Raw genomic sequence first — 19,207 nt, 5'->3', positions numbered from 1 at the left:
GAATCAACTGTGTCTGCTCAAACCAAAGTAGCAGAAGGAGTTCTGTCTGGGCTTCTCTATGGGTAAGAGTTCCCAAGGTCAGACACTTAAAATCAAATCAAACCTTCCCAGCCGGGGCTGCCCAAGTGCCTCTCATCTCAACTGTGCTCCTGAGGGGCTCTCCAGGGCACACAGAGATTCTGAGGTGAACTGACTCTAGTTCAGCTCTGCAGGCCCAGGACTCCTCCCATCCTAGTCAACACTGCCTCCAACAAGTGCTCCGGGTTATGCACCCAGGGCTCTCCTTAGGAGTTCATTGCATTGTGATTGCGGGAAACCACAAACAAGCAAAATAATTATAAACTAAACAGAGGGTAGGTGGGCGAATAAGAAAATTTTCCTCCCCGCACCCTAGCTTAAATTTGCCTCTCCTTTAACACATACCCTGTGAGCCCAGAATTTCCTCCCTATCTATCTATTCTGAAAGAGGCAACCAGATTTATGCACTGGGAACAGGGAGAGCAAGAACTTTACGTTGTTTGGGACTCTATTTCCAGATGCAGGCATCTAATCACAATTAACTAAATTATTTACACAGCATGATAACAACCTTGTATGAAACTCTTTAATATCTACGCCTAAGAAAAACGAGAACAAAAAGTGTTTTCAAATTGTTTTGGGTAGAGAGGTTGGCATACATATTTTCTTCTGCTTTTTCAAAATTTCCTATAATGTGCATGATAAATTCTATTAAAAATAAAATGAATTATTGGTTCTATTTAGTTGCTTATAGTTTTTATAAGCCTGTGTTAGTTTATAAAAACAGTTTTTTAATCATTGTGCTTTTTTAAATCATTTTATTTCATCATGATAAGTGTACTCTTTAATCCCCATCCCCTATTTCCCCGGCCCCTCCCCCAAAACATTGTGCATTTTTATCTCTGTAGTCAGATTTTTTGACCTATGTATTTCACAAAATCCTTCTTAACATCCACAAGCTCTGTAGAGAATGCCTCAGATTTGAATCCTAATATTGGTCATTTGTGTTTCTTCTTTCTTTTCTTAAACAGTTTTTGCTATTGGCTTATTAACTTTATTACTTTGCCCTGTTAAAAATAAATTTTAAAATAAAAGATAATGAATAAGTACAGAAATTGTAGAAACCTCAGTGATGCTTAGTTTAAGGCTACAGCCGTAGACGTATGTCCAGGACAGCTGTACAAGGCTAATGCTAATTAGAGCCTCCAACAGGTACAGCCTTACAACGCCCATCACTGTTTCTACCGCAAGCCCAGTGTCCTGGTATCCTGCCATGCACACATAACTTAGCTCATCCCCCACAACAAGCTCTTTGCCCACCACATCCCCCCTCCCCTTCCCCATAACCACTCAAAGAAAAATATAACCCGCAAAAAAACTGTCCATTTCACAATTATTGAGGGCATGAGTTTTATTTACACCCAACTTGGCAAAGACGAAAAATTGGTCATATGGACGAGAGTGAAAACTACAGGAGAAAATGTTCTTCAAGGGAAAGTGCACACTCCTGCAACTCATTTGTCAAAGGACACATGGCAACTGACTTCAGGAAATAGAGGAACTGGTTGGAAAAAAGAAGGCTATTCATGTCCAGCTCTTGCTAAGAAAGGTCATTTTCAAACCCACGAGCTAGGAGGAACAGACGTGTGTCAACAAGAGACCGAATTGTATTCTAGAGCCATTCATTATTGCTGTTTATTCTGAGGGAAAACTTCATCCTCCTTATAGCTCTCAATTTTTTGTTTCCAAATATCCTAGGGAATGAAATGAACTAATCGTTTCTTTCTTAATTGCCAGATTAAGGAATCAAAAGTTTTTCTTTTCTTTTTTTTTTTTATAAAAATGTGTGAGGGCCCAGAAAGCTTTGAAAATCTAACTTAGAGCCATTTAGACTTTGGGGTTCACAGCGTTTATTTAATTAACATTTATTGAACACCTATTGTGTGGAAGGCACTGCGGAAGGATCCGAAGATAATTAAGACACAGTCGCCACCCTCAAGGCATTTTTCCATCCAGTAAGCGACAGTCAGCCAGGAGTAGAGGAAAGAGTGCGCTTAGGTGAGCTTGCAGAGAACCCATCTCCAAATCTGCCTTCCCACTCCACCCAGTGATAACGCTGGTTCGGTCTGTTACCACTCCAGGCCTTGGCTTTGTCAACTGTATAGTTGAGAATCCACGCCGGGCCTCTTTCCATGAGACCTCAGCGAGGGACAAATGAGAAGCTGGGGTGGAAAAGGACGCTGAAAACAGTTTACAGACCTGTACAGTATAAGATGGTACCATTCTCCCTGTGAAATTCTTGATTCCTATGACTCTTAAAAAATGTTGTAAGAGGGTTTTTGTTTTTAACCTATAAACGCCATCTTCCTCTTAGGAGGCTTTTGAATGCAAGATGGTTTTGCCCCATGAAGAAGAGAATAAATGACATCTTCCCTGCGACTATTTTCCCTCCTGAGTAGGTGTTGATGTACCCATCACCTTTTCTTTTATAAAAATGCCTTTTATTTTAAGAGTAAAGGAATTTACAAGTCATCTACTTTGGTCCCTGGAGAAACTTCAACAAGGTGGTTTAAGGAAGAAATTTCTGTGTCATTTTCTTCTAAATGCCTCTTTCTGAAAACAAAAAGGACTCAGTTCAAGGACATAGCAGTGAAGTATTGACTGTTTACACAACTCAAAAATGGTTTGAAAATAGAGAAAAGTAGACTTATTAATTCAGTGGCTTATTGAAATTCCCCAAACATTCTATTTCACCTTACCTAAAGCTACATGTTCAACTTTTTTCTTTGGGAGTTTGGTTGTTGTTTTTCATAAAAATGTGAGACTGGCTACATCAAGACAACTTAATTTCAATTTTATATTTGACTCTTCTAGTTTCTTTGTTTATTCGTTGATTGACAAGTGACTTGAGCTGTCCAAGAAGAGATACGGCAATGGGAAAGGAAAACAGGGTGCTGGTCTTTTTAAGGTTTGTATTCTTTAGTGGGGTATTCTGAGCCCCAGGCTTCAATTCTCCATGTCTCCCCGGGTGGCCCCCCCACACTGCAGCACACAAAGCTCCCTGTCACCACCGCTACCCCCCCACCACTGGCCATCAACTAGGACATGGCTTTCCTCTACTTCTGTGGGTTGGCTTATTCTACCCTCTGTTTGCAACACCATTCCCTACTACACTCACCTGTCGAGATCCTATCGCAAGTCGAGGACCAACACAAATGGTGCCCCCCCATCTGGTCTTCCCAGATTACTCCAGGTTGACGCCAATGTAGCTTAATCTGTGTTCTTTTTAATTCTCCATCATTAGTTCTTTGTAATTCTCTTATCCGTTACAGCATTCTGCCTAGTTTTAATTATTTCTTTATATGTGTAGCGGAGTGTCCTATTGAAGATACACCGATGTTTTGCTTTTCCACTGCTTTAGCAAGAGGGGAGCTGGGGCTTATTTCTGTCCATTCTTCGCAAGATGGCTCATCCTGAGATAGAGAAGACATTTCCCATAAGTGACCAAAAGCGATCATTTGAGGTCTAGAAACATCTTAGAGGCAAGGAGTTTATTAAAGGGAGGTAGCGAGTGAATGGAGGAACTGCTAAGAACCCCTGGTGTTTCTGGGGTTGAAAGGAAAATTGACCAACCTCTGGAGTAGGTTCTCAGGATTGGAAAAAGGAGCTGACTCTTGGACTTCCCTGCAGAGCTCCTCAGAGGTAGAGAGAGGGCTGTGTGAATCACCACCACCCCTCCCCCCCCCCCAAGGACTGGGCACTACGGCCTGTCATCTAGGAACCTAGTGAGAAGAAAAGGCCACAAGACGTTAACTCTTAAGAAGTGGAATCAGCGGGTGCCTGGGTGGCTCAGTTGGTTAAGCGACTGCCTTCGGCTCAGGTCATGATCCTGGAGTCCCAGGATCGAGTCCCGCATGGGGCTCCCTGCTCAGCAGGGAGTTTGCTTCTCCCTCTGACCCTCCCCCCTCTCATGTGCTCTCTCTCTCTCTCTCAAATAAATAAATAAATAAAATCTTTAAAAAAAAAAAAAAAAGAAGTGGAATCAGCTAGAATTTACCCTCCGGAAAAAAGCCACAGTGGCCTACGCCAGCATTCAACAGCGGCACCTTGTGGCAGCGAGGAGCTATGGCAGGGGCAGGGACCGTGGCAGCCAAGGCACAGACACAGGATCCCCAGCTGTTTGCAGCTGGTGTCAGAAGGGCCTCCTTGGAGGAGTTTTAAAAGGTTCGGGGTACAAGGGAGGGATGCTGGAGAGGATGATATTGGACCTTCTGATCAAGTCAGTGGGGTTGGAGGAAAGGGGCAGGAGACAATATTAATTTAATTAGAGAAGTCAATAGATTATGAAAGTCTTAAATCACCTACTAAATTGCAAGCTCCTTGAGGACAGACACCATTTTCACCTCAGCGTCTTGGAAGCAACAAGGCACTGAGTTGGGTACATTTGATATAAACATTTGTACTTGGCATATATTTGAGGACCGTACACACAAGACCATGAAGCCCAGAGAGATAAAACAACGGACTTTACCATTTTTAGCATGACCTCTCCCCAAAGGTTACCGACTTGTGTGAAAATAATTGTTTTGCCTCTTCTTGGATGGACGCCAAAAGAAAAAGTGTTTAATCAAAATATTAGCCAGTTGGTCAATACCGATATTTTCCATGATCCTCTAGGATTTAACCTTTGTTGAGTTCTGTGATATTTACTCAGGACAGAATCTTCTTCTTCTTAAGACCTTCCTGGCTAAGTCATCCCTGACCTAGTAAAGATACCACAGCAGACCCCAGTTATGCCTTGGGTCACTGCCAAGATGAGTCCCAGAATCTTGGCACCTGCCATTCCTCACTTATCCTGCATCAAACTCAATAGCACTCTTTTCATTTTTAAAGCTACACTGATCGTTTCAGCTCATGAATATGTACTTCCACATCCTTTCAGAGTTACTTTTCACCTCCAATGGCATTTTTTTAGGTCATAATCCCCTGCCTTAGTTTGCATTGCATACACTTACTCCTTCTTAACTAATGGCTTCAATCATGCAAAACTATTTTCAAGTAGATGAGAGAAGTGGAGCTTGAAATATAGAATATATCGTCATCTCCTCCTGCATGATAAATAGCTGTTATGGTCATTTATTACTCCCATGTTCCAAAATCTAAAACTGCTTTACAGATGTTCTTTAGCCTAGCTTCCCAACATCTGTGCAGGGAAGGCAGGGTGCAGAGTTACCAGCTCCATTTTGCAGATGAGAATAGTTGTGAGAGGCCCAAGGGGCAGCAACTTGACATTTTTAGGACGTTGTGATTATACTTTATTAGCTTTACCCATAACGTACTGGAACAGCCAGCAAACAGCATGTGTCAATGTCCAGTAAAAAGGTCATTCTATAAAGTCAAAAAGAGCTAGAAACAGAACCCAAGATTGGAGGACTTCCTAGCTCAAGTTGCATTTGCTATTTCCCTAAGTTAAGGAGATATGCATAAAATCACAAATGCATACACATAGCCTCAGAAAGAAGATCACATAACCACATACACGACACAATGCAAGGGAGTCATTAGCTTTACTTTCAAAAAGCAAAGCAGCCCCCTCTGCCTTTCTGGTCTCCTTCGTGACAACTGACCTCAATCCAGAGGGCCGCCCAAAATACATGACCCCCTCAGTAGGGACTATTTGTCTTCTGGGCTCCTGAAGTCTCTACTGAAGATAAAGTAGGACTGTACTCTCGCTGCATGGCATTGGAGCCTGTCCAAATAGGAATCAGGGAAAGGAAAAAAAAGGGTATTATAACATTACGCTGGGATTTCCATATCAACACGTCAGAGATAGTTAGATGTTCTCTTAATTTTTTTTCCTAAATGAGGTCTATTACCTCGAAGTATTTCCCTAGGTGCCAATATCTATTGTCTTTGTGAGCACTGAGTACTTAAAAGGCCAGGGTTTGGGTTGCGCTGTGCAGCTGGTTGGAAAACTGCATTAACCTATGTCCCCAGGTGAAAACAGCAAAGCTCCCTGGAAGCATTTGGGAAAATGCCCCATTTCTAATTATTTCATCTTTCCTTTCTTGATGGGAATACTCAACGCTTACACTACACACCAACTTAAGAAGCATTTCCAGTGAGGCATGGCTACCTCTGCTCACCCCACAAAATAAACCTACCCAGGCTGTGACAGCTCGGCAGAGCAAGGCCAGGCACTTGTATCCACAGGTTAGAGACAGGGTCCTAACTGCAGCCTTGAGAAGTGCCCAAGTTCTTTATTACTCTAATTCTAGATGTCATATAATTGGTCTTCAGCAGGACAATACATTCAAGTTCTGGGTCTGTGACATTGTCCTCTATCAGTTTGGGTTTGGAATTAAAGAAGCAATTTATTTTCTCCTCGATATATTGCCAGCAATTAGGGTATGTGCCACCAAGTGAGTGGGGATTCCTGTTGCTACCTCACAATCTGAACAGACCTTCTTTAAGCACGTCTCAGCTGCCATGAAAATATTAACATACACGTCCACTCAAGAGTCCTGCTTTTCATGTATTAGTAAAGCTTCTTCAGTGTAGCCACACTAAGAAATATGATCTTTTAAAACGACTTAAATTCGGGGTGCCTGGGTGGCTCAGTCTGTTAAGTGTCTGCCTTTGGCTCAGGTCATGAGCCCAGGGTCCTGGGATCGAGACGCATATTGGGCTCCCTGCTCCGTGGGGAGTCTGCTTCTCCTTCTCCCTCTGCCGCCTCCCTGCTCATGCTCTCTTTGTCTCTCACTCTTTTGCTCTCTCTCAAATAAATAAATACATAAAATCCTTAAAAAAAGGAAGGACTTAAATTCATAAAGTGATAACCACTGTAATTTTGCTCCTTTTTCACTATTCCTCAATCGTTCTTGGTGATTTACTTTGACCTTATCTTTAGTTTCCATTAAAATGCTTATTTCCTAGCTCACCGTAACATGTCCTCTTCTAATGAAATCACTTCTAAGAAAGAAATGTATTGAGCCTATTTGGCATTAAAGCCCTATTTGGTGTATGATGTCTACCGTCCAAGCTGTTCTCGGCCTCACCCATGTTCACTCCTTACCCAGCTGTGGGGGAGAAGTCTGGTTTGTTTGAGAGTCAGGATGGGCTTTGCCATTCCTGCCAGGGTACCTGTCACTACCTGCAAAGAGAAAAGCATAAAGTTATTGCTTTGCCTATTATTGACATTATAAAAGTCTTCCTTCATTTTTTTATAATCAAAAGGGGCTATTTTCTGCTGTCAGATATAACAGATTTTCTAAGAGAAGCCAACAGTAGTTTCATCACTGTACCCTGAAGCAAACATTTCAGAAAAGTTTCCTCTGGTTCTCTGTCAGTTGCAAAACAAACACCAGAGGTCAACTGCTTCTTTCTCTGGCAACTTTAGCATGCAGATGCTTTTGGCCAGCATTTACCCACAAGGCTTAGGACAAGGGGGAAACTTCTCCTTAAGTGGATCCTGTAAGCGGCAGTCTTTGACTTCCCATGGGGAGCTTTAAGGTTTCTGTGAAAAGAAAAATCTCAAATAAATAATCTAACTTAATGACCAAAGGAACTAGAAAAAAAGAACAAAGCCCAACATTAGTAGAAGGAAGAAAATAATAAAGATTAAGCAGAAATAAATGAAATAGAGACTATAAAGACAATAGAAAGGCTCAATGAAACAAAGAACTGGTTTTCTGAAAAGATAACCAAATTGACAAACCTTTATCTAGACTCACCAAGAAAAAAAGAAAGAAGGTTCAAATAAATAAAATTAGAAATGAAAGAGAAGTTACAACTGATACCACAGAAACGCAAAGGGTGCTAAGAGACTACTGTGAACAACTATATGCCAACAAATTGGACAACCTAGAAGAAATGGTTAAATTCCTAGAAACATACAATATTCCAAGACTGAATGAGGGAAAAGTAGAAAATCTGAATAGACCAATTACTAGTAAGAACATCAAATCAATAATTAAAAATCTCCCAACAATCAAAGGCCCAGGACCAGACAACTTCACTGGTGAATTCTTTCAAACATTCAAAGTAGATTTAATGCCTATTCTCTCAAACTCTTAGAAAAAATTGAAGGGGAGGGAATGTTCCCAAACACATTTTATGAGGCTAGTATTACTCTGACACCAAAATCAGACAAGGACAACATAAAAACAGAAAATTACAGACCACTATCCTTGATTAACATAAAAATCCTCAATGAAATATTAGCAAACCAAATTAAACAATACATTAAAAGGATCATAGGCCATGATCAAGTGGGATTTATTCCAGGGACTCAAGGATGGTTCAATATCCACAAATCAACCAACATGATACACCACATTTACAAAATACAAAATAAAAATCATATGATCACCCCAAAATAGATAAAGAAAAAGCACTCAGTAAAATTCAACATCTATTTATGATGAAAATTCTCAAAAAAGTGGGTATAGAGCAAACTTACCTCAACATAATAAAGGCCATAAATGACCAACCCCCAGCTAACATCATACTCAATGGGGGAAAGTTTTCAGCTTTCTCTCTCAGATCGGGAAAAAGAGAAAAATGCCCACTTTTATTCAACATAGTATTGGAAGTCCTAGTCATAGCAATTAGGTGAGAAAAAGAAATAAATGGTATACAAATCAAAAGGGAAGAAATAAAACAGTAACTATTTGCATTTGACATGATATTATATATAGAAAACACTAAAAATTCCACCAAAAAGAAAAAAAAAAACTGTCAGAACTAATAAGTAAACTCAGTAAAGTCACAGGATACAAAATCAGTATACAGAAATCTGTAGCATTTCTATACACCAATAACAAACTATCAGAAAGAGAAGTTGAGAAAACAATCTCAATTATAACTGCATCAAAAAGAATAAAATACCTAGAAATAAATTTAACCAAGGATGGTGAAAGACCTATTCACTGAAAACTATGACCCTAATGAAAGAAATTGAGAAAGACACGAATGAAAAGATATTCTGTCTTCATGGATTGGAAGAATTAATATTTTTAAAATGTCCACACTACCCAAAGCAATCTACAGATGCAATGCAATCCCTATCAAAAGTCCAATGGCATATTTCACAGAAATAGAACAAATAATTCTAAAATTTGTATGGAACCACAAAAGATCCTGAATAGTCAAAGAAATCTTGAAAAAGAACAAAGCTAGAAGTACCATGCGTTATGATTTCAAACTATTCTACAAAGCTATAGTAATCAAAACAGTTTGGTACTGGCACAAAAACAGACACACAGATCAATGAAATAGAATTGAGAGCCCAGAAATAAACCCACACATACATGGACAGTTAATGTACAACAAAGGAGCCAGGAACATACAATAAGGAAATGACAGTCATTTCAACAAATGGTGTTGGGAAAACTGGTCAGCTATATGCAAAAGAGTGAAACTAAACCACTATGCTAAACCATGCACAAAAATTAACTCAATAAAGGGACGCCTGGGTGGCTCAGTCAGTTAAGTGGCCAACTCCTGATTTAGGCTCAAGTCATGATCTTAGGGTCATGGGATTGAGTCCCGTGTTGGGCTCCATGCTCAGTGGGAGTCTGCTTGAGATTCTCTCTACCTCTCCCTCTGCCCCTCTCCCCCCACCCACTCTCTCTCTTTCTCTCAAATAAATACATCTTTAAAAAAACTAATTCAATATGAATTAAAGACTTAACTGTAAGATCTGAAACCATAAATTCCTAGAAGAAAACATAGATGGTAAGCTCCTTGACATTGGTCTTAGCAGTGTTTTTGTGGATTCAACTCCGAAGGCAATGGAAAGAAAAGCAAAAATAAACAAATGAGACTACGTCCAACTAATAAGCTTCCGTACATCAAACTAATTAGTTTCAGTAATAAGCTTCCATACTACTAAACTTCCGTACATCATCTAAATGTCCATCAATGGATAAATGGATAATGGCATATATATATATAGACACACACACAGTGGAATATTACTCAGCTATAAAAAAGAATGAGATCTTGTCATTTTTGACAACAGACATGGAACTTGAGGATATTATGTTAAGTGAAATAAGTCAGAAGAAGAAAGACGAACACTGTACAATTTCACTCATATGTGAAATCTAAAAACCAAACAAAATAGATGAAGAAATAAAACAAAAACAAATTCATAGACATGGAGAACAGATCCGTGGTTACCAGGGGGTAGCAAAGTTGAGGGATGGACAAAGGGGTGAAGGGGGTCAATTGTAGTGTGATGGATGATATCTATAGACTTGTATACTTTGTAGTGCATACAGATGCTGAATTATAATGTTGTACACCTGAAACATAATAATTCTTAAAAAGAGCTTCAGTGTGGGTGGGCGGGGGAGAAAAAGGTTTCTATGTTACTTTAAAAAAATAAAAAGTAGCTTGATAAACCTGTCCTTCTGCCAGGGAGAAAAACCTTTTGCTCTGTAGCTGCCAGACGGAAGCTCTATTTCCAGTATATAATGGGAACCTAGGAACGCTATACTGGGTCAGCCATGTGATCCCCCCATCGCCACCACTCCCATAAACCTCACTCATTCACCCTCTAATGCACTGTCCATGGACCCACAGAGGGACAGAAAAGAAATGCTCTTGGTCATAAGGAAAAATCTGGCCATGTGAGAACTCAGATTTTCATATGGTATAAATAGCAGAGATATAAAATTATTTTGCCAAAACTTCCTTAATGTGAAGGTATTTAACACCTTGGCAAAACCGTGGTGAGGAAGGGTATCTAAGTGTCTTTGCTGTGTTGTCTTATATCCTATAATAAAGCAAAGGTTGATTGGAGTCCTTTGCGAAAGAGATTAAAATGGAATAAACCTGGGGCTTTATAGGGTCCTGTGATAAAAGTGCTGTTGATTCCCTCTGAAAAACTGTCAAAAACTTCAGAGCAAAATATTTTTCCCTTTGATTAGAGAAGGTAATGCATCCAGCTCTCTTTCTGCCTTACCCTTCAGTTGCCAGGCTGGGTAGAAATCTGGGGACAATATGGGGGGCCGTGCAGAGATGGACCTTGGCTTCAGGAGTCTGTTGTAGATCTGATCTTGTCAGAAAGTGAAAAACTGTCCCACAGAACAAAGTCGAAATCTCTCCATAATATCCAGGCATTTACCCAGTGGGCTGATGGTGCTCTGCCCTTCAGGTGTGGCCTATATCCCAGCCCTCACCAGAAATGACATGAGGGGGGAGGGAGGCACAGTGAGATGGGGAGCACCTGGGTCTACTCTGAAGACTCAAAGATTTACAAACGTAAATCCACTGTTCACCCCAGATCATGGATGCACTCACATTCAAAAAATTTACACAGTTTCTCTACTTCTCTCCAAAGAGCAGTAATTCAAGCACAGAAGTTTGCAGAGTAAGAGCATCTTCTTTTGGATACTTCTCTTTATCTAAGAGAATGCAAAACATTCCCGAACACAGCTTCCTATGAACCTCTCCTGTTCCAATTCTTTTTCACCCTCCTTTTTTGTTTCTTCCATTCCCCACTAGGATTTGAGCCTCAGAGAGCAGGAGAGAATTCTTGATAAGGTCTGGAAAGAAAACCGTTCCAATTTCTGGTCCTGGCCATGAAGCCTGAAGAATTTTTGAAGCATTAAGTAATTAACCTCTCACCACCTCTGAGTGTTAAGAGACACGTGCTACTATTATCTCCCATTTTATGGCGGGCACAACAGAGGCAAACCAAAGTTTAAAGACTTGCCCAAAATACCAGAGTCAATAAACAAGCAAGAAACACACACTCCCTTCTGCACTCACTACTCACTTCCAATAGACTCATTTATTGTCAAATGCTTGCTTGCTTTGTTTAGTTTTAATCCCCATGACATTAAGATGGGAGCCTGGAACATGTTGACTTCTGAACAGCTCATAGAACCACAATCATTTAGGATGGAAAGTAAACAGCATCTTATCCTCATAAGGGAAGATGGGAGGTCAGTGGTGAAGGAAATCCCAGTCCCAAACCGGCCAGCGCAAGGCAGGCGGGATGCAATGGCTCTCACTGATCAGCCCGCAGGACTCAGTCGGGGCTGAGATGTTCTGCCTGATCTTTACATCATCTCCATCATTTCGGTCATCCGGTACCAATGAGGGAGGAATTGCTCAGATCCCAGCGCTTGAAGTGTCTCATTTTTGCCATTAAGCAACCCCCCCATGCCTCTTCTTAAATAATCTTAAATATGCCTGTCTTATAGTCGAAATTCTGACCAAAACTAGTGTTTAGGAAAAAAATAATGTAACCAAGAAAAGATTGGATGTGGAGTCAGGAAGATGTGTCTTCAGATTCTGACTCCACCATGCACTGTAGCTATACAACCAGAGGGCCAGTCAGAGCCCCTTGAAGACTCCCTTCCCCGCCTGCAATGTGGGCATGAGAATGCCTAGCACAGAGAACTGCTCTTTGGAATGAGGTCTGGAACGTGTATGTATAGTGCCTACCTCGTGCTGGCACAGTAATGAGGACTCAGACTTCTTCTCTATTTTCCACAGTTAGTTGAATAGTCAACAGTACAAACTTGATTAATTTTATCCGATGTCCCTGCTACTTTACCCTGTAGCTGAGAAACAGTAATCTACAAAAAAAATTACAGAAAAGGAAGGAAGGAAGGAAGGAAGAAAGGAAGGAAGGAGGGAAGGAAGGAAGGAGCGAAGGAAGGAGGGAAGGAAGGAAGGAAGGAAGGAAGGAAGGAAGGAGGGAAGGAAGGAAGAAAGGAAGGAAGGAGAGGAGGGAGGGGAGGGAGGGAGAGACAGGAGCAGGAAGAAGGGAAGGATCGGGGAAGGAAGGAGAAAAGGAGGGAAGAGAAAGAGAGAGAGAGTGAGAGAAAGAGAAGAGGAGGAAAAGTAGAAGGGCGGAAGAAAGGCAGACAGACAGTTGCCGACCAATGTAGTCTCTAGCGACACAGCACGCTGGAAACGGGTGAGTCAGGAATCGGCCGGACATCTTGTTTCCTAATATCTGCTACTTGGTGACCCTGGTCAAGTTACTTAACCTCTCCTCGGCTTTCTTATTTTTTAAATAAGTTTATAGTAATAATGCCTACCTCATAAGATTATTTTGAAGACTAATTGTAATAACAGATGCGAAGGTGCCTAGCATGGTGTCTGGCACTCACACACACACACACACACACACACACACACACACTGACTGGATTTAAATGTCAATTCTAAGATTACTCCTGTAAGCTAGGAAGATAACTCAGTTTCCTCATCCAAAATAATCAGAAGAACAGGGTTAGCTCAGAGCATGTAGCGTGGAATGTCCTAGAGGGACACAAAAGCTTTACTGTATAGTTGCAATATTAAGTTGTTCTTATTAGAATAAGCTCACCAGACTGCATGGGGACAGAATCAAATCCAATCCATCTATAGCAGGGCAAGAAGCACGCAGTCTGCTCCTCAGCAAAAAACAATAAATAATTCAGCAGGATAGAGATGCCAGTATCTTATGATTTTTCTTCTTCTGGTGATGAATCCTACTCTTATTTCCCAAAACCATAAATGGAATATAATTTCAAAAACTGAGGGGGAAATATGGCATGCTAGAAATGCAAGGACGTTATGACAATTCTTTCCCTGACAATACCAGTCCTCAGAGATCTTTCCCTTGATTTGAATTGCTTTAGCATCAGGTTTACAATCCACAGGACACCGTGACTGAAGGGATTCTGGAACATCTTGGAGTGGTTCTCTTTTTCCCTTGAAATCATTCTCCTAACAATAACAAGAGTTCACCTTTATTATATATTTACTTTGCCAGGCATTGTTTTATCATTTATCATTTAAAAGTCTGCTTTGGGGCGCCTGGGTGGCTCAGTCAGTTAAGCATCCAACTCTTGGTTTCAGCTCAGGTCGCAATCTCAGGTCATGATCTCAGGGTCGTGAGATTGAGCCCCATGTCAGCCTCCGTGCTCAGCAGGGAGTCTACTTGAGATTCTCTCCCTCACACTCTCTCCCTCACCCTGCTCTCTCTCTGTTTCTAAAATAGATGAATAAATAAAAATCTTTTAAAAATGAATAAAATAAAAGCCTGCTTTTACAACCCCTCTACCACTTGCTAATCATCCTTTCCCTCAGTTTTATTGAGATATACAATACTGCAGAAGTTTAAGGTACACAGCATGATGGTTTGCTTTAGTATGTTGTGAAATGATTGCCACGATGAGTTTAGTTAACCTCCATCATCTCATAAAAAATACAAAAAAAGAAGAAAAATGTGTTTTTCCTTATGATGGGAACTCTTAGGATCTCCTCTGTTAACAACTTACAAATATACCACACAGCAGTGTTAGCTACAGTCATCATATCGTACGTTACATCCCTGGTACTTATTTATAACCGGAAGTACCTCTTGACCACCTTGCTCCATTTCCCCCCCGCCCCCAACCCTGCTACCTCTGGTAACTACAAATCTGATCTTTTTCTATGAGCTCAGCTTTTTTGAAGGTTTTTTTGTTTTTGTGTTTTTTGTGTTTTTTCTAGATTCTAGTACTTGCCTTTATCTGTCCGACTTATTTCACTTAGTGTAATGCCCTCAAGGCGCATCCCTGTTGTAACAGATGGCAGCAGGTTCTTCCTTTTTATGGCTAAATGTATATATATACACCACAACTTCTTTATCCATTCATCCAACAATGGACACTTAGGTAGTTTCCATGTCTTGGTTATTGTAAATAATGCTGCTGTGAACATGGGGGTGCAGATGTCTCTTCTACATGGTGTCTTTGTTTCCTTCGGGTACCTTCCCAGAAGTGGAATTGCTGGATTGTAGGGCAGCTCTAGTGTTAATTTTGTAAGGAACCTCCATATTGTTTTGCACAGTGGCTACACCAGCTTGCATTCCCACCAACAGTGCATGAGGGTTCCCTTTTCTCCCCCTCCTGGCCAACACTTGTTACCTCTTGTCTTCTTGGTAATAGCCATTCTAACAGGTGTGAGGTGATAGCTCATTGTGATTTTAGCGAATCACCTTTTTTAACAAAAAAAGAGCAGGGATTGGGCGCCTGGGTGGCTCAGTCGGTTAAGCGACTGCCTTCGGCTCAGGTCATGATCCTGGAGTCCCGGGATTGAGTCCCGCATCGGGCTCCCTGCTCGGCGGGGAGTCTGCTTCTCCCTCTGACCCTCCTCCCTCTCATGCTCTCTGTCTCTCATTCTCTCTGTCTCAAATAAATAAATAAAATCTTAAAAAAAAAAAAAAAGAGCAGGGATCGACTTTACAGCCTTCGGCATGCAAGTGAGTCTAGCTGGAACTTAATAGCATCGTTCGTTTTCATTTTTCTATTGGCCAATGATATTGGTTATGTATTGATAGTTCTGCTATAAAGTTTTTTTTTAAGATTTTATTTATTTATTTGACAAAGAGACACAGCAAGAGAGGGGGAACACAAGCAGGGGGAGTGGGAGAGGGAGAAGCAGGCTTCCCGTGGAGCGGGGAGCCGGATGCGGGGCTCAATCCCAGGACCCTGGGATCATGACCTGAGCCGAAGGCAGACGCTTAATGACTGAGCCACCCAGGTGCCTTGCTATAAAGTTTTAAAATAATGTACTTAGCTAAAACAACAACAACAACAACAATTAGTTGACCTAATTGCATACAATATGTGTACGGCTACTGCAAAATTTGTGAATGTGGCCAATTAATGAAAGAAGATTGGGAAGCACAGCTACCAGCCTGTAACGACAGACGGGAGTTAAGACAGGTTACCCAAGGAGCTACCGAGAGTGGTGGAAGAGGTCGTCAGGAAAACCAGAGTGCAAGCTTTGAGAGTTGGCAAAGAAACAAATGTCCCAGGCTCCCCACAGTTGAAATCTGGGCTCCTGATCTGAGCTCCTGGTCAAGCGACTACAGGAGGAACCACCACAGAAAGCAAACATTACCTGCACCCCTGCCGTGGAGATAAGCAGCTTTAGGTGCCCAGGGAGATGGCAAGGAAGTGGGGGAAAGAGGGAATGTCTAGATAAGGAGAAAAACCCTGAGGCTCGGTTTCAAACCAGCACTGTATGAAGGTAATAAACACATGGAGCAAAAGCCCTGGGGCACCATGGAGAGGCCACTGAACTGGGAGCCAAGAGGCTATGTTTCAGGTGCAGCTATGATGTCTCAATGTGTGGCCCAAGACAAACACTCTCTGCCCATCAGTGTCCTCACCTGGGAACCGCTCCTCTCAGTTACTCCACTCTTTGCCTCCGCATCCTTTAGTAAGTCTATCCCCAAAATTTCCAATTTGCTATGAGGGGACACAAAAGAGACACTATATTTGCTTCAAGAATACTCTCTCTTCCTTAGCCAACCTGCCCCTGACGTGCACGCGCGTGCACACACACACACACACATTGCATTCAGAGTTGTACTCATTTGACTGTGACTATAATCACTGGCAAATGTGGGTCATAAATACTCCGTGCTAACGGGGTCAGGTTCCCTGGTGGACACCGAGGAATGTGCCTGGTGGGTGGTGGTGGGGAGCCACTTTTCCAGGGAAGTTCAGGAGAATTAACCGCGGATCTCTGGCTCCGTGGTCTTTCAAACAGTCCTCGCACTCTCCTCCTGCCCAAGCTGAGCAGCCCCGCTTTCTTTCAAGAGGACTTTGTCCAGCGTTTTTGGCAAAAGCACTTCGGCTTTTAATATTGGGAACCACATACGGCACATAAAATCACAACTGTTCTCTCCTGGGAATTAAGGAAGCAGGAAGGCAAGCATGAATTTTGTCTTGGTAAGTCGAGGTTCAGAAATTGCTGTCATGAGACTCACCCAGAAAGTCTCCCTCCGTTTATTGGCCACTGGAGGGCTATTGTACTATCATAAATGTCGGAATGGCAAACAGAAAAGAAAGCAGCATACAAATCCAATCCGACCGCCATTTGCATTTACTGAGCATCTACTATCCATTGTGCACAGAGGGATAGAATGTGGTGCCTTGTCTCCAGGTGCTTGTCATCAGGCTAAAGGGTAAAGGCTGATACAAACAGACCATGAAAGAAAGCAAACCATGTGTAACTGAGCACAAAATTAGGTGACTTCCATTTAAGACAAGCTTCACCTTTACTGCCTCAGCCCCCAATCAACTGTCCAAAACACAGGCGGGGACAGCTTTCAGAACACAAATCAAATCGTGTCCCCTCCTTGCTTAAAGCATCTCCCAGCTCCCCCTCCAGAGAAAGTCCACCTTCCTCACTTGGTTTTAAAGGCCGTTCAGGATTGAGCCTCTGCTCACCTCTGGGCCTTGTTTCTCACCACTCTCCTCCCTCCTTGTCCTCCATGGGTGGCCCGGAAGTTTGCACTGTTCCCGAAGTCACTCCATGCTCCTGTGCTCCTTTCCCAGCATGCCACGCTGCTCATGCTGTTCCCTCTGCCAGGAGCATTTACGCACACCCAGTTGCCTGGCTACTTGCCCATCCTTCAAGTCTCGGCTTAAACATCATTACCCATCGGGGCCGCTTTCCTTGCTCCACAGCCTCCCACGTCACAGGGTTTAGCATACCATATTGTACCTAATTTTCTGACTGGCTGTTGGGCCTCCATTCTAATTCAAGATCCGACAGGCCAGGAACCATGATTGTGTTCATCCACACAGTGTTCCCTCCCTCCAGCACAATGCACTGTTGAAGTGTTCCCTCAATATGTTTGAGTGAATGCATGTGTGCTGTAGATAGAGAAAAGGAAGATTCATCAGGACCAGAAGGTAAAGAAAGGAGGATTGCGCGGAGGATGTGCTATTTGGCTTGGACCCTTAGGGTGAGTAGCATTTCGATAAAGGGAGAGAGGAGACTAGCCTATGGTCAATAGAATAGGCAAAATGCTTCGAAGTATATCCAACATATGGAGCATAAACTAGTGAATAAAGATTAATGGATAAAAATTAATGAATGAAGAGCATTCCTATTGAAGAGAATAGCAATCTAAATTAAAGGTATTATTCTAAAAACCTAACTAGCGTCTTTTATCAACACCCCACGCATATGACGATAGAGTACGTGAGTGGGGATGGAAGGGTTATGGAAAGGACCCAAATAACCAGCATTCTCCATGTCTCATATCATTTCGGACACCCTCCTACTCTACCTTCACCTGGATGTTTTGTTATTATTTTTAGGAGTCTGGGAATCTAGAAAAAAAGTCTCCCAGTTGCTTTTGGACTTTAATGAGTTTTTCCCACCATTCTCACCTTCAAACAAAAAGAAATGCAGTCTTTCTACTGGAAGTATATCCAGAACAGAGTAGACTGACAGTTATTTCAAAGCCAATCTCAAGAACATTTTTCAGATGTGATAGGTTCTGAGATTTACCCTCTTCTCAAATGCTATGGATTATCCTGGAGTTTTTTATTTGGTTTGCAATTCTCCTGACTAGAAGTCCTGATTAATAGGGGACATGGAGCCCTGTTTAGAAAAATTCAATACATTATGCTCTAGTCTAATATATCCTAAGCAACTCTTTCGCAAACCCACATTGTAGCATTCACGTTTACTCTCTCCTCTGGGGGTTTGAGGGGCCAGGAAAGGGAGAAGTGAAGAGAAAGAAACCAGCTTCTTGGCAGCTTCTCAACAATAGCTGCAGCTCCCCAGACCCTCCAAGAAAAAAAAAAAAAAGTCTTTTACATAGTTGCTCTAACCAAGAAAATATGCATAGCTTCCTGACAGATTGGATAATTGTGGCATTCCCCTTATTTTCGTTTCACCCCCAAATGCTTTGGGTGCAAATATAACTTCCACCCACACATCATAGTAGTTTCATTTTCTTAAACTGGGGAGTGGGAACGGGGTGGGGAGGAGGGTGGTACAGGGGCAGTAGGTGAGCAGAGGCGCTTGTTTAGACAGGGGCCATCAAAATGGCGCCCAATCCCATTTGGGGCTGCCCCTTTTGGTCAGTGCTGGGCTGGAGTCCAATCCCTTTCAGCAGCAGGACCAGCTGACCCCACTTCATCGAGATTAGATACTCATGGACAACACAAGGAAAGCTTCCAACTTGTACGTTGGAGAATCTGAAGGAACCTGAATCCCAGCTTACAGTTGCCAAGAAACTCTATATGATGCAGGTGCAAATCATTTTTCCCCTCTTTTAAATTCAGACTCATTAAAGTATGTATTTTGCAAGGGGATTAAATTCAAACATCTGGGAAAGGGGAGAAAATAGCTACAACTCTGAAATATTTTTTTAACTTAGCTT

At 41.9% G+C, this 19,207-nt stretch overlaps 1 long non-coding RNA gene across 1 annotated transcript; it reads right to left on the bottom strand.

Annotated features, from left to right (window-relative positions):
- Positions 1–1,795: 1,795 nt before the first annotated feature.
- On the bottom strand, positions 1,796–17,937 carry LOC145718842 (uncharacterized). The gene is made up of 4 exons (XR_014142045.1): positions 17,256–17,937; positions 7,094–7,171; positions 5,646–5,767; positions 1,796–3,491 (listed from the first exon to the last, which is right to left on the bottom strand). It is a non-coding gene; the product is annotated as an uncharacterized LOC145718842 (long non-coding RNA).
- Between the last annotated feature and the right edge of the window lie 1,270 nt (positions 17,938–19,207).

This window comes from Leptonychotes weddellii, chromosome 2, assembly GCF_054177405.1.
Source record: "Leptonychotes weddellii isolate Sample4059 chromosome 2, ASM5417740v2, whole genome shotgun sequence".
Taxonomy (NCBI): Eukaryota; Metazoa; Chordata; class Mammalia; order Carnivora; family Phocidae; genus Leptonychotes; species Leptonychotes weddellii.
This window is presented reverse-complemented; position numbering and strand designations above follow the sequence as displayed.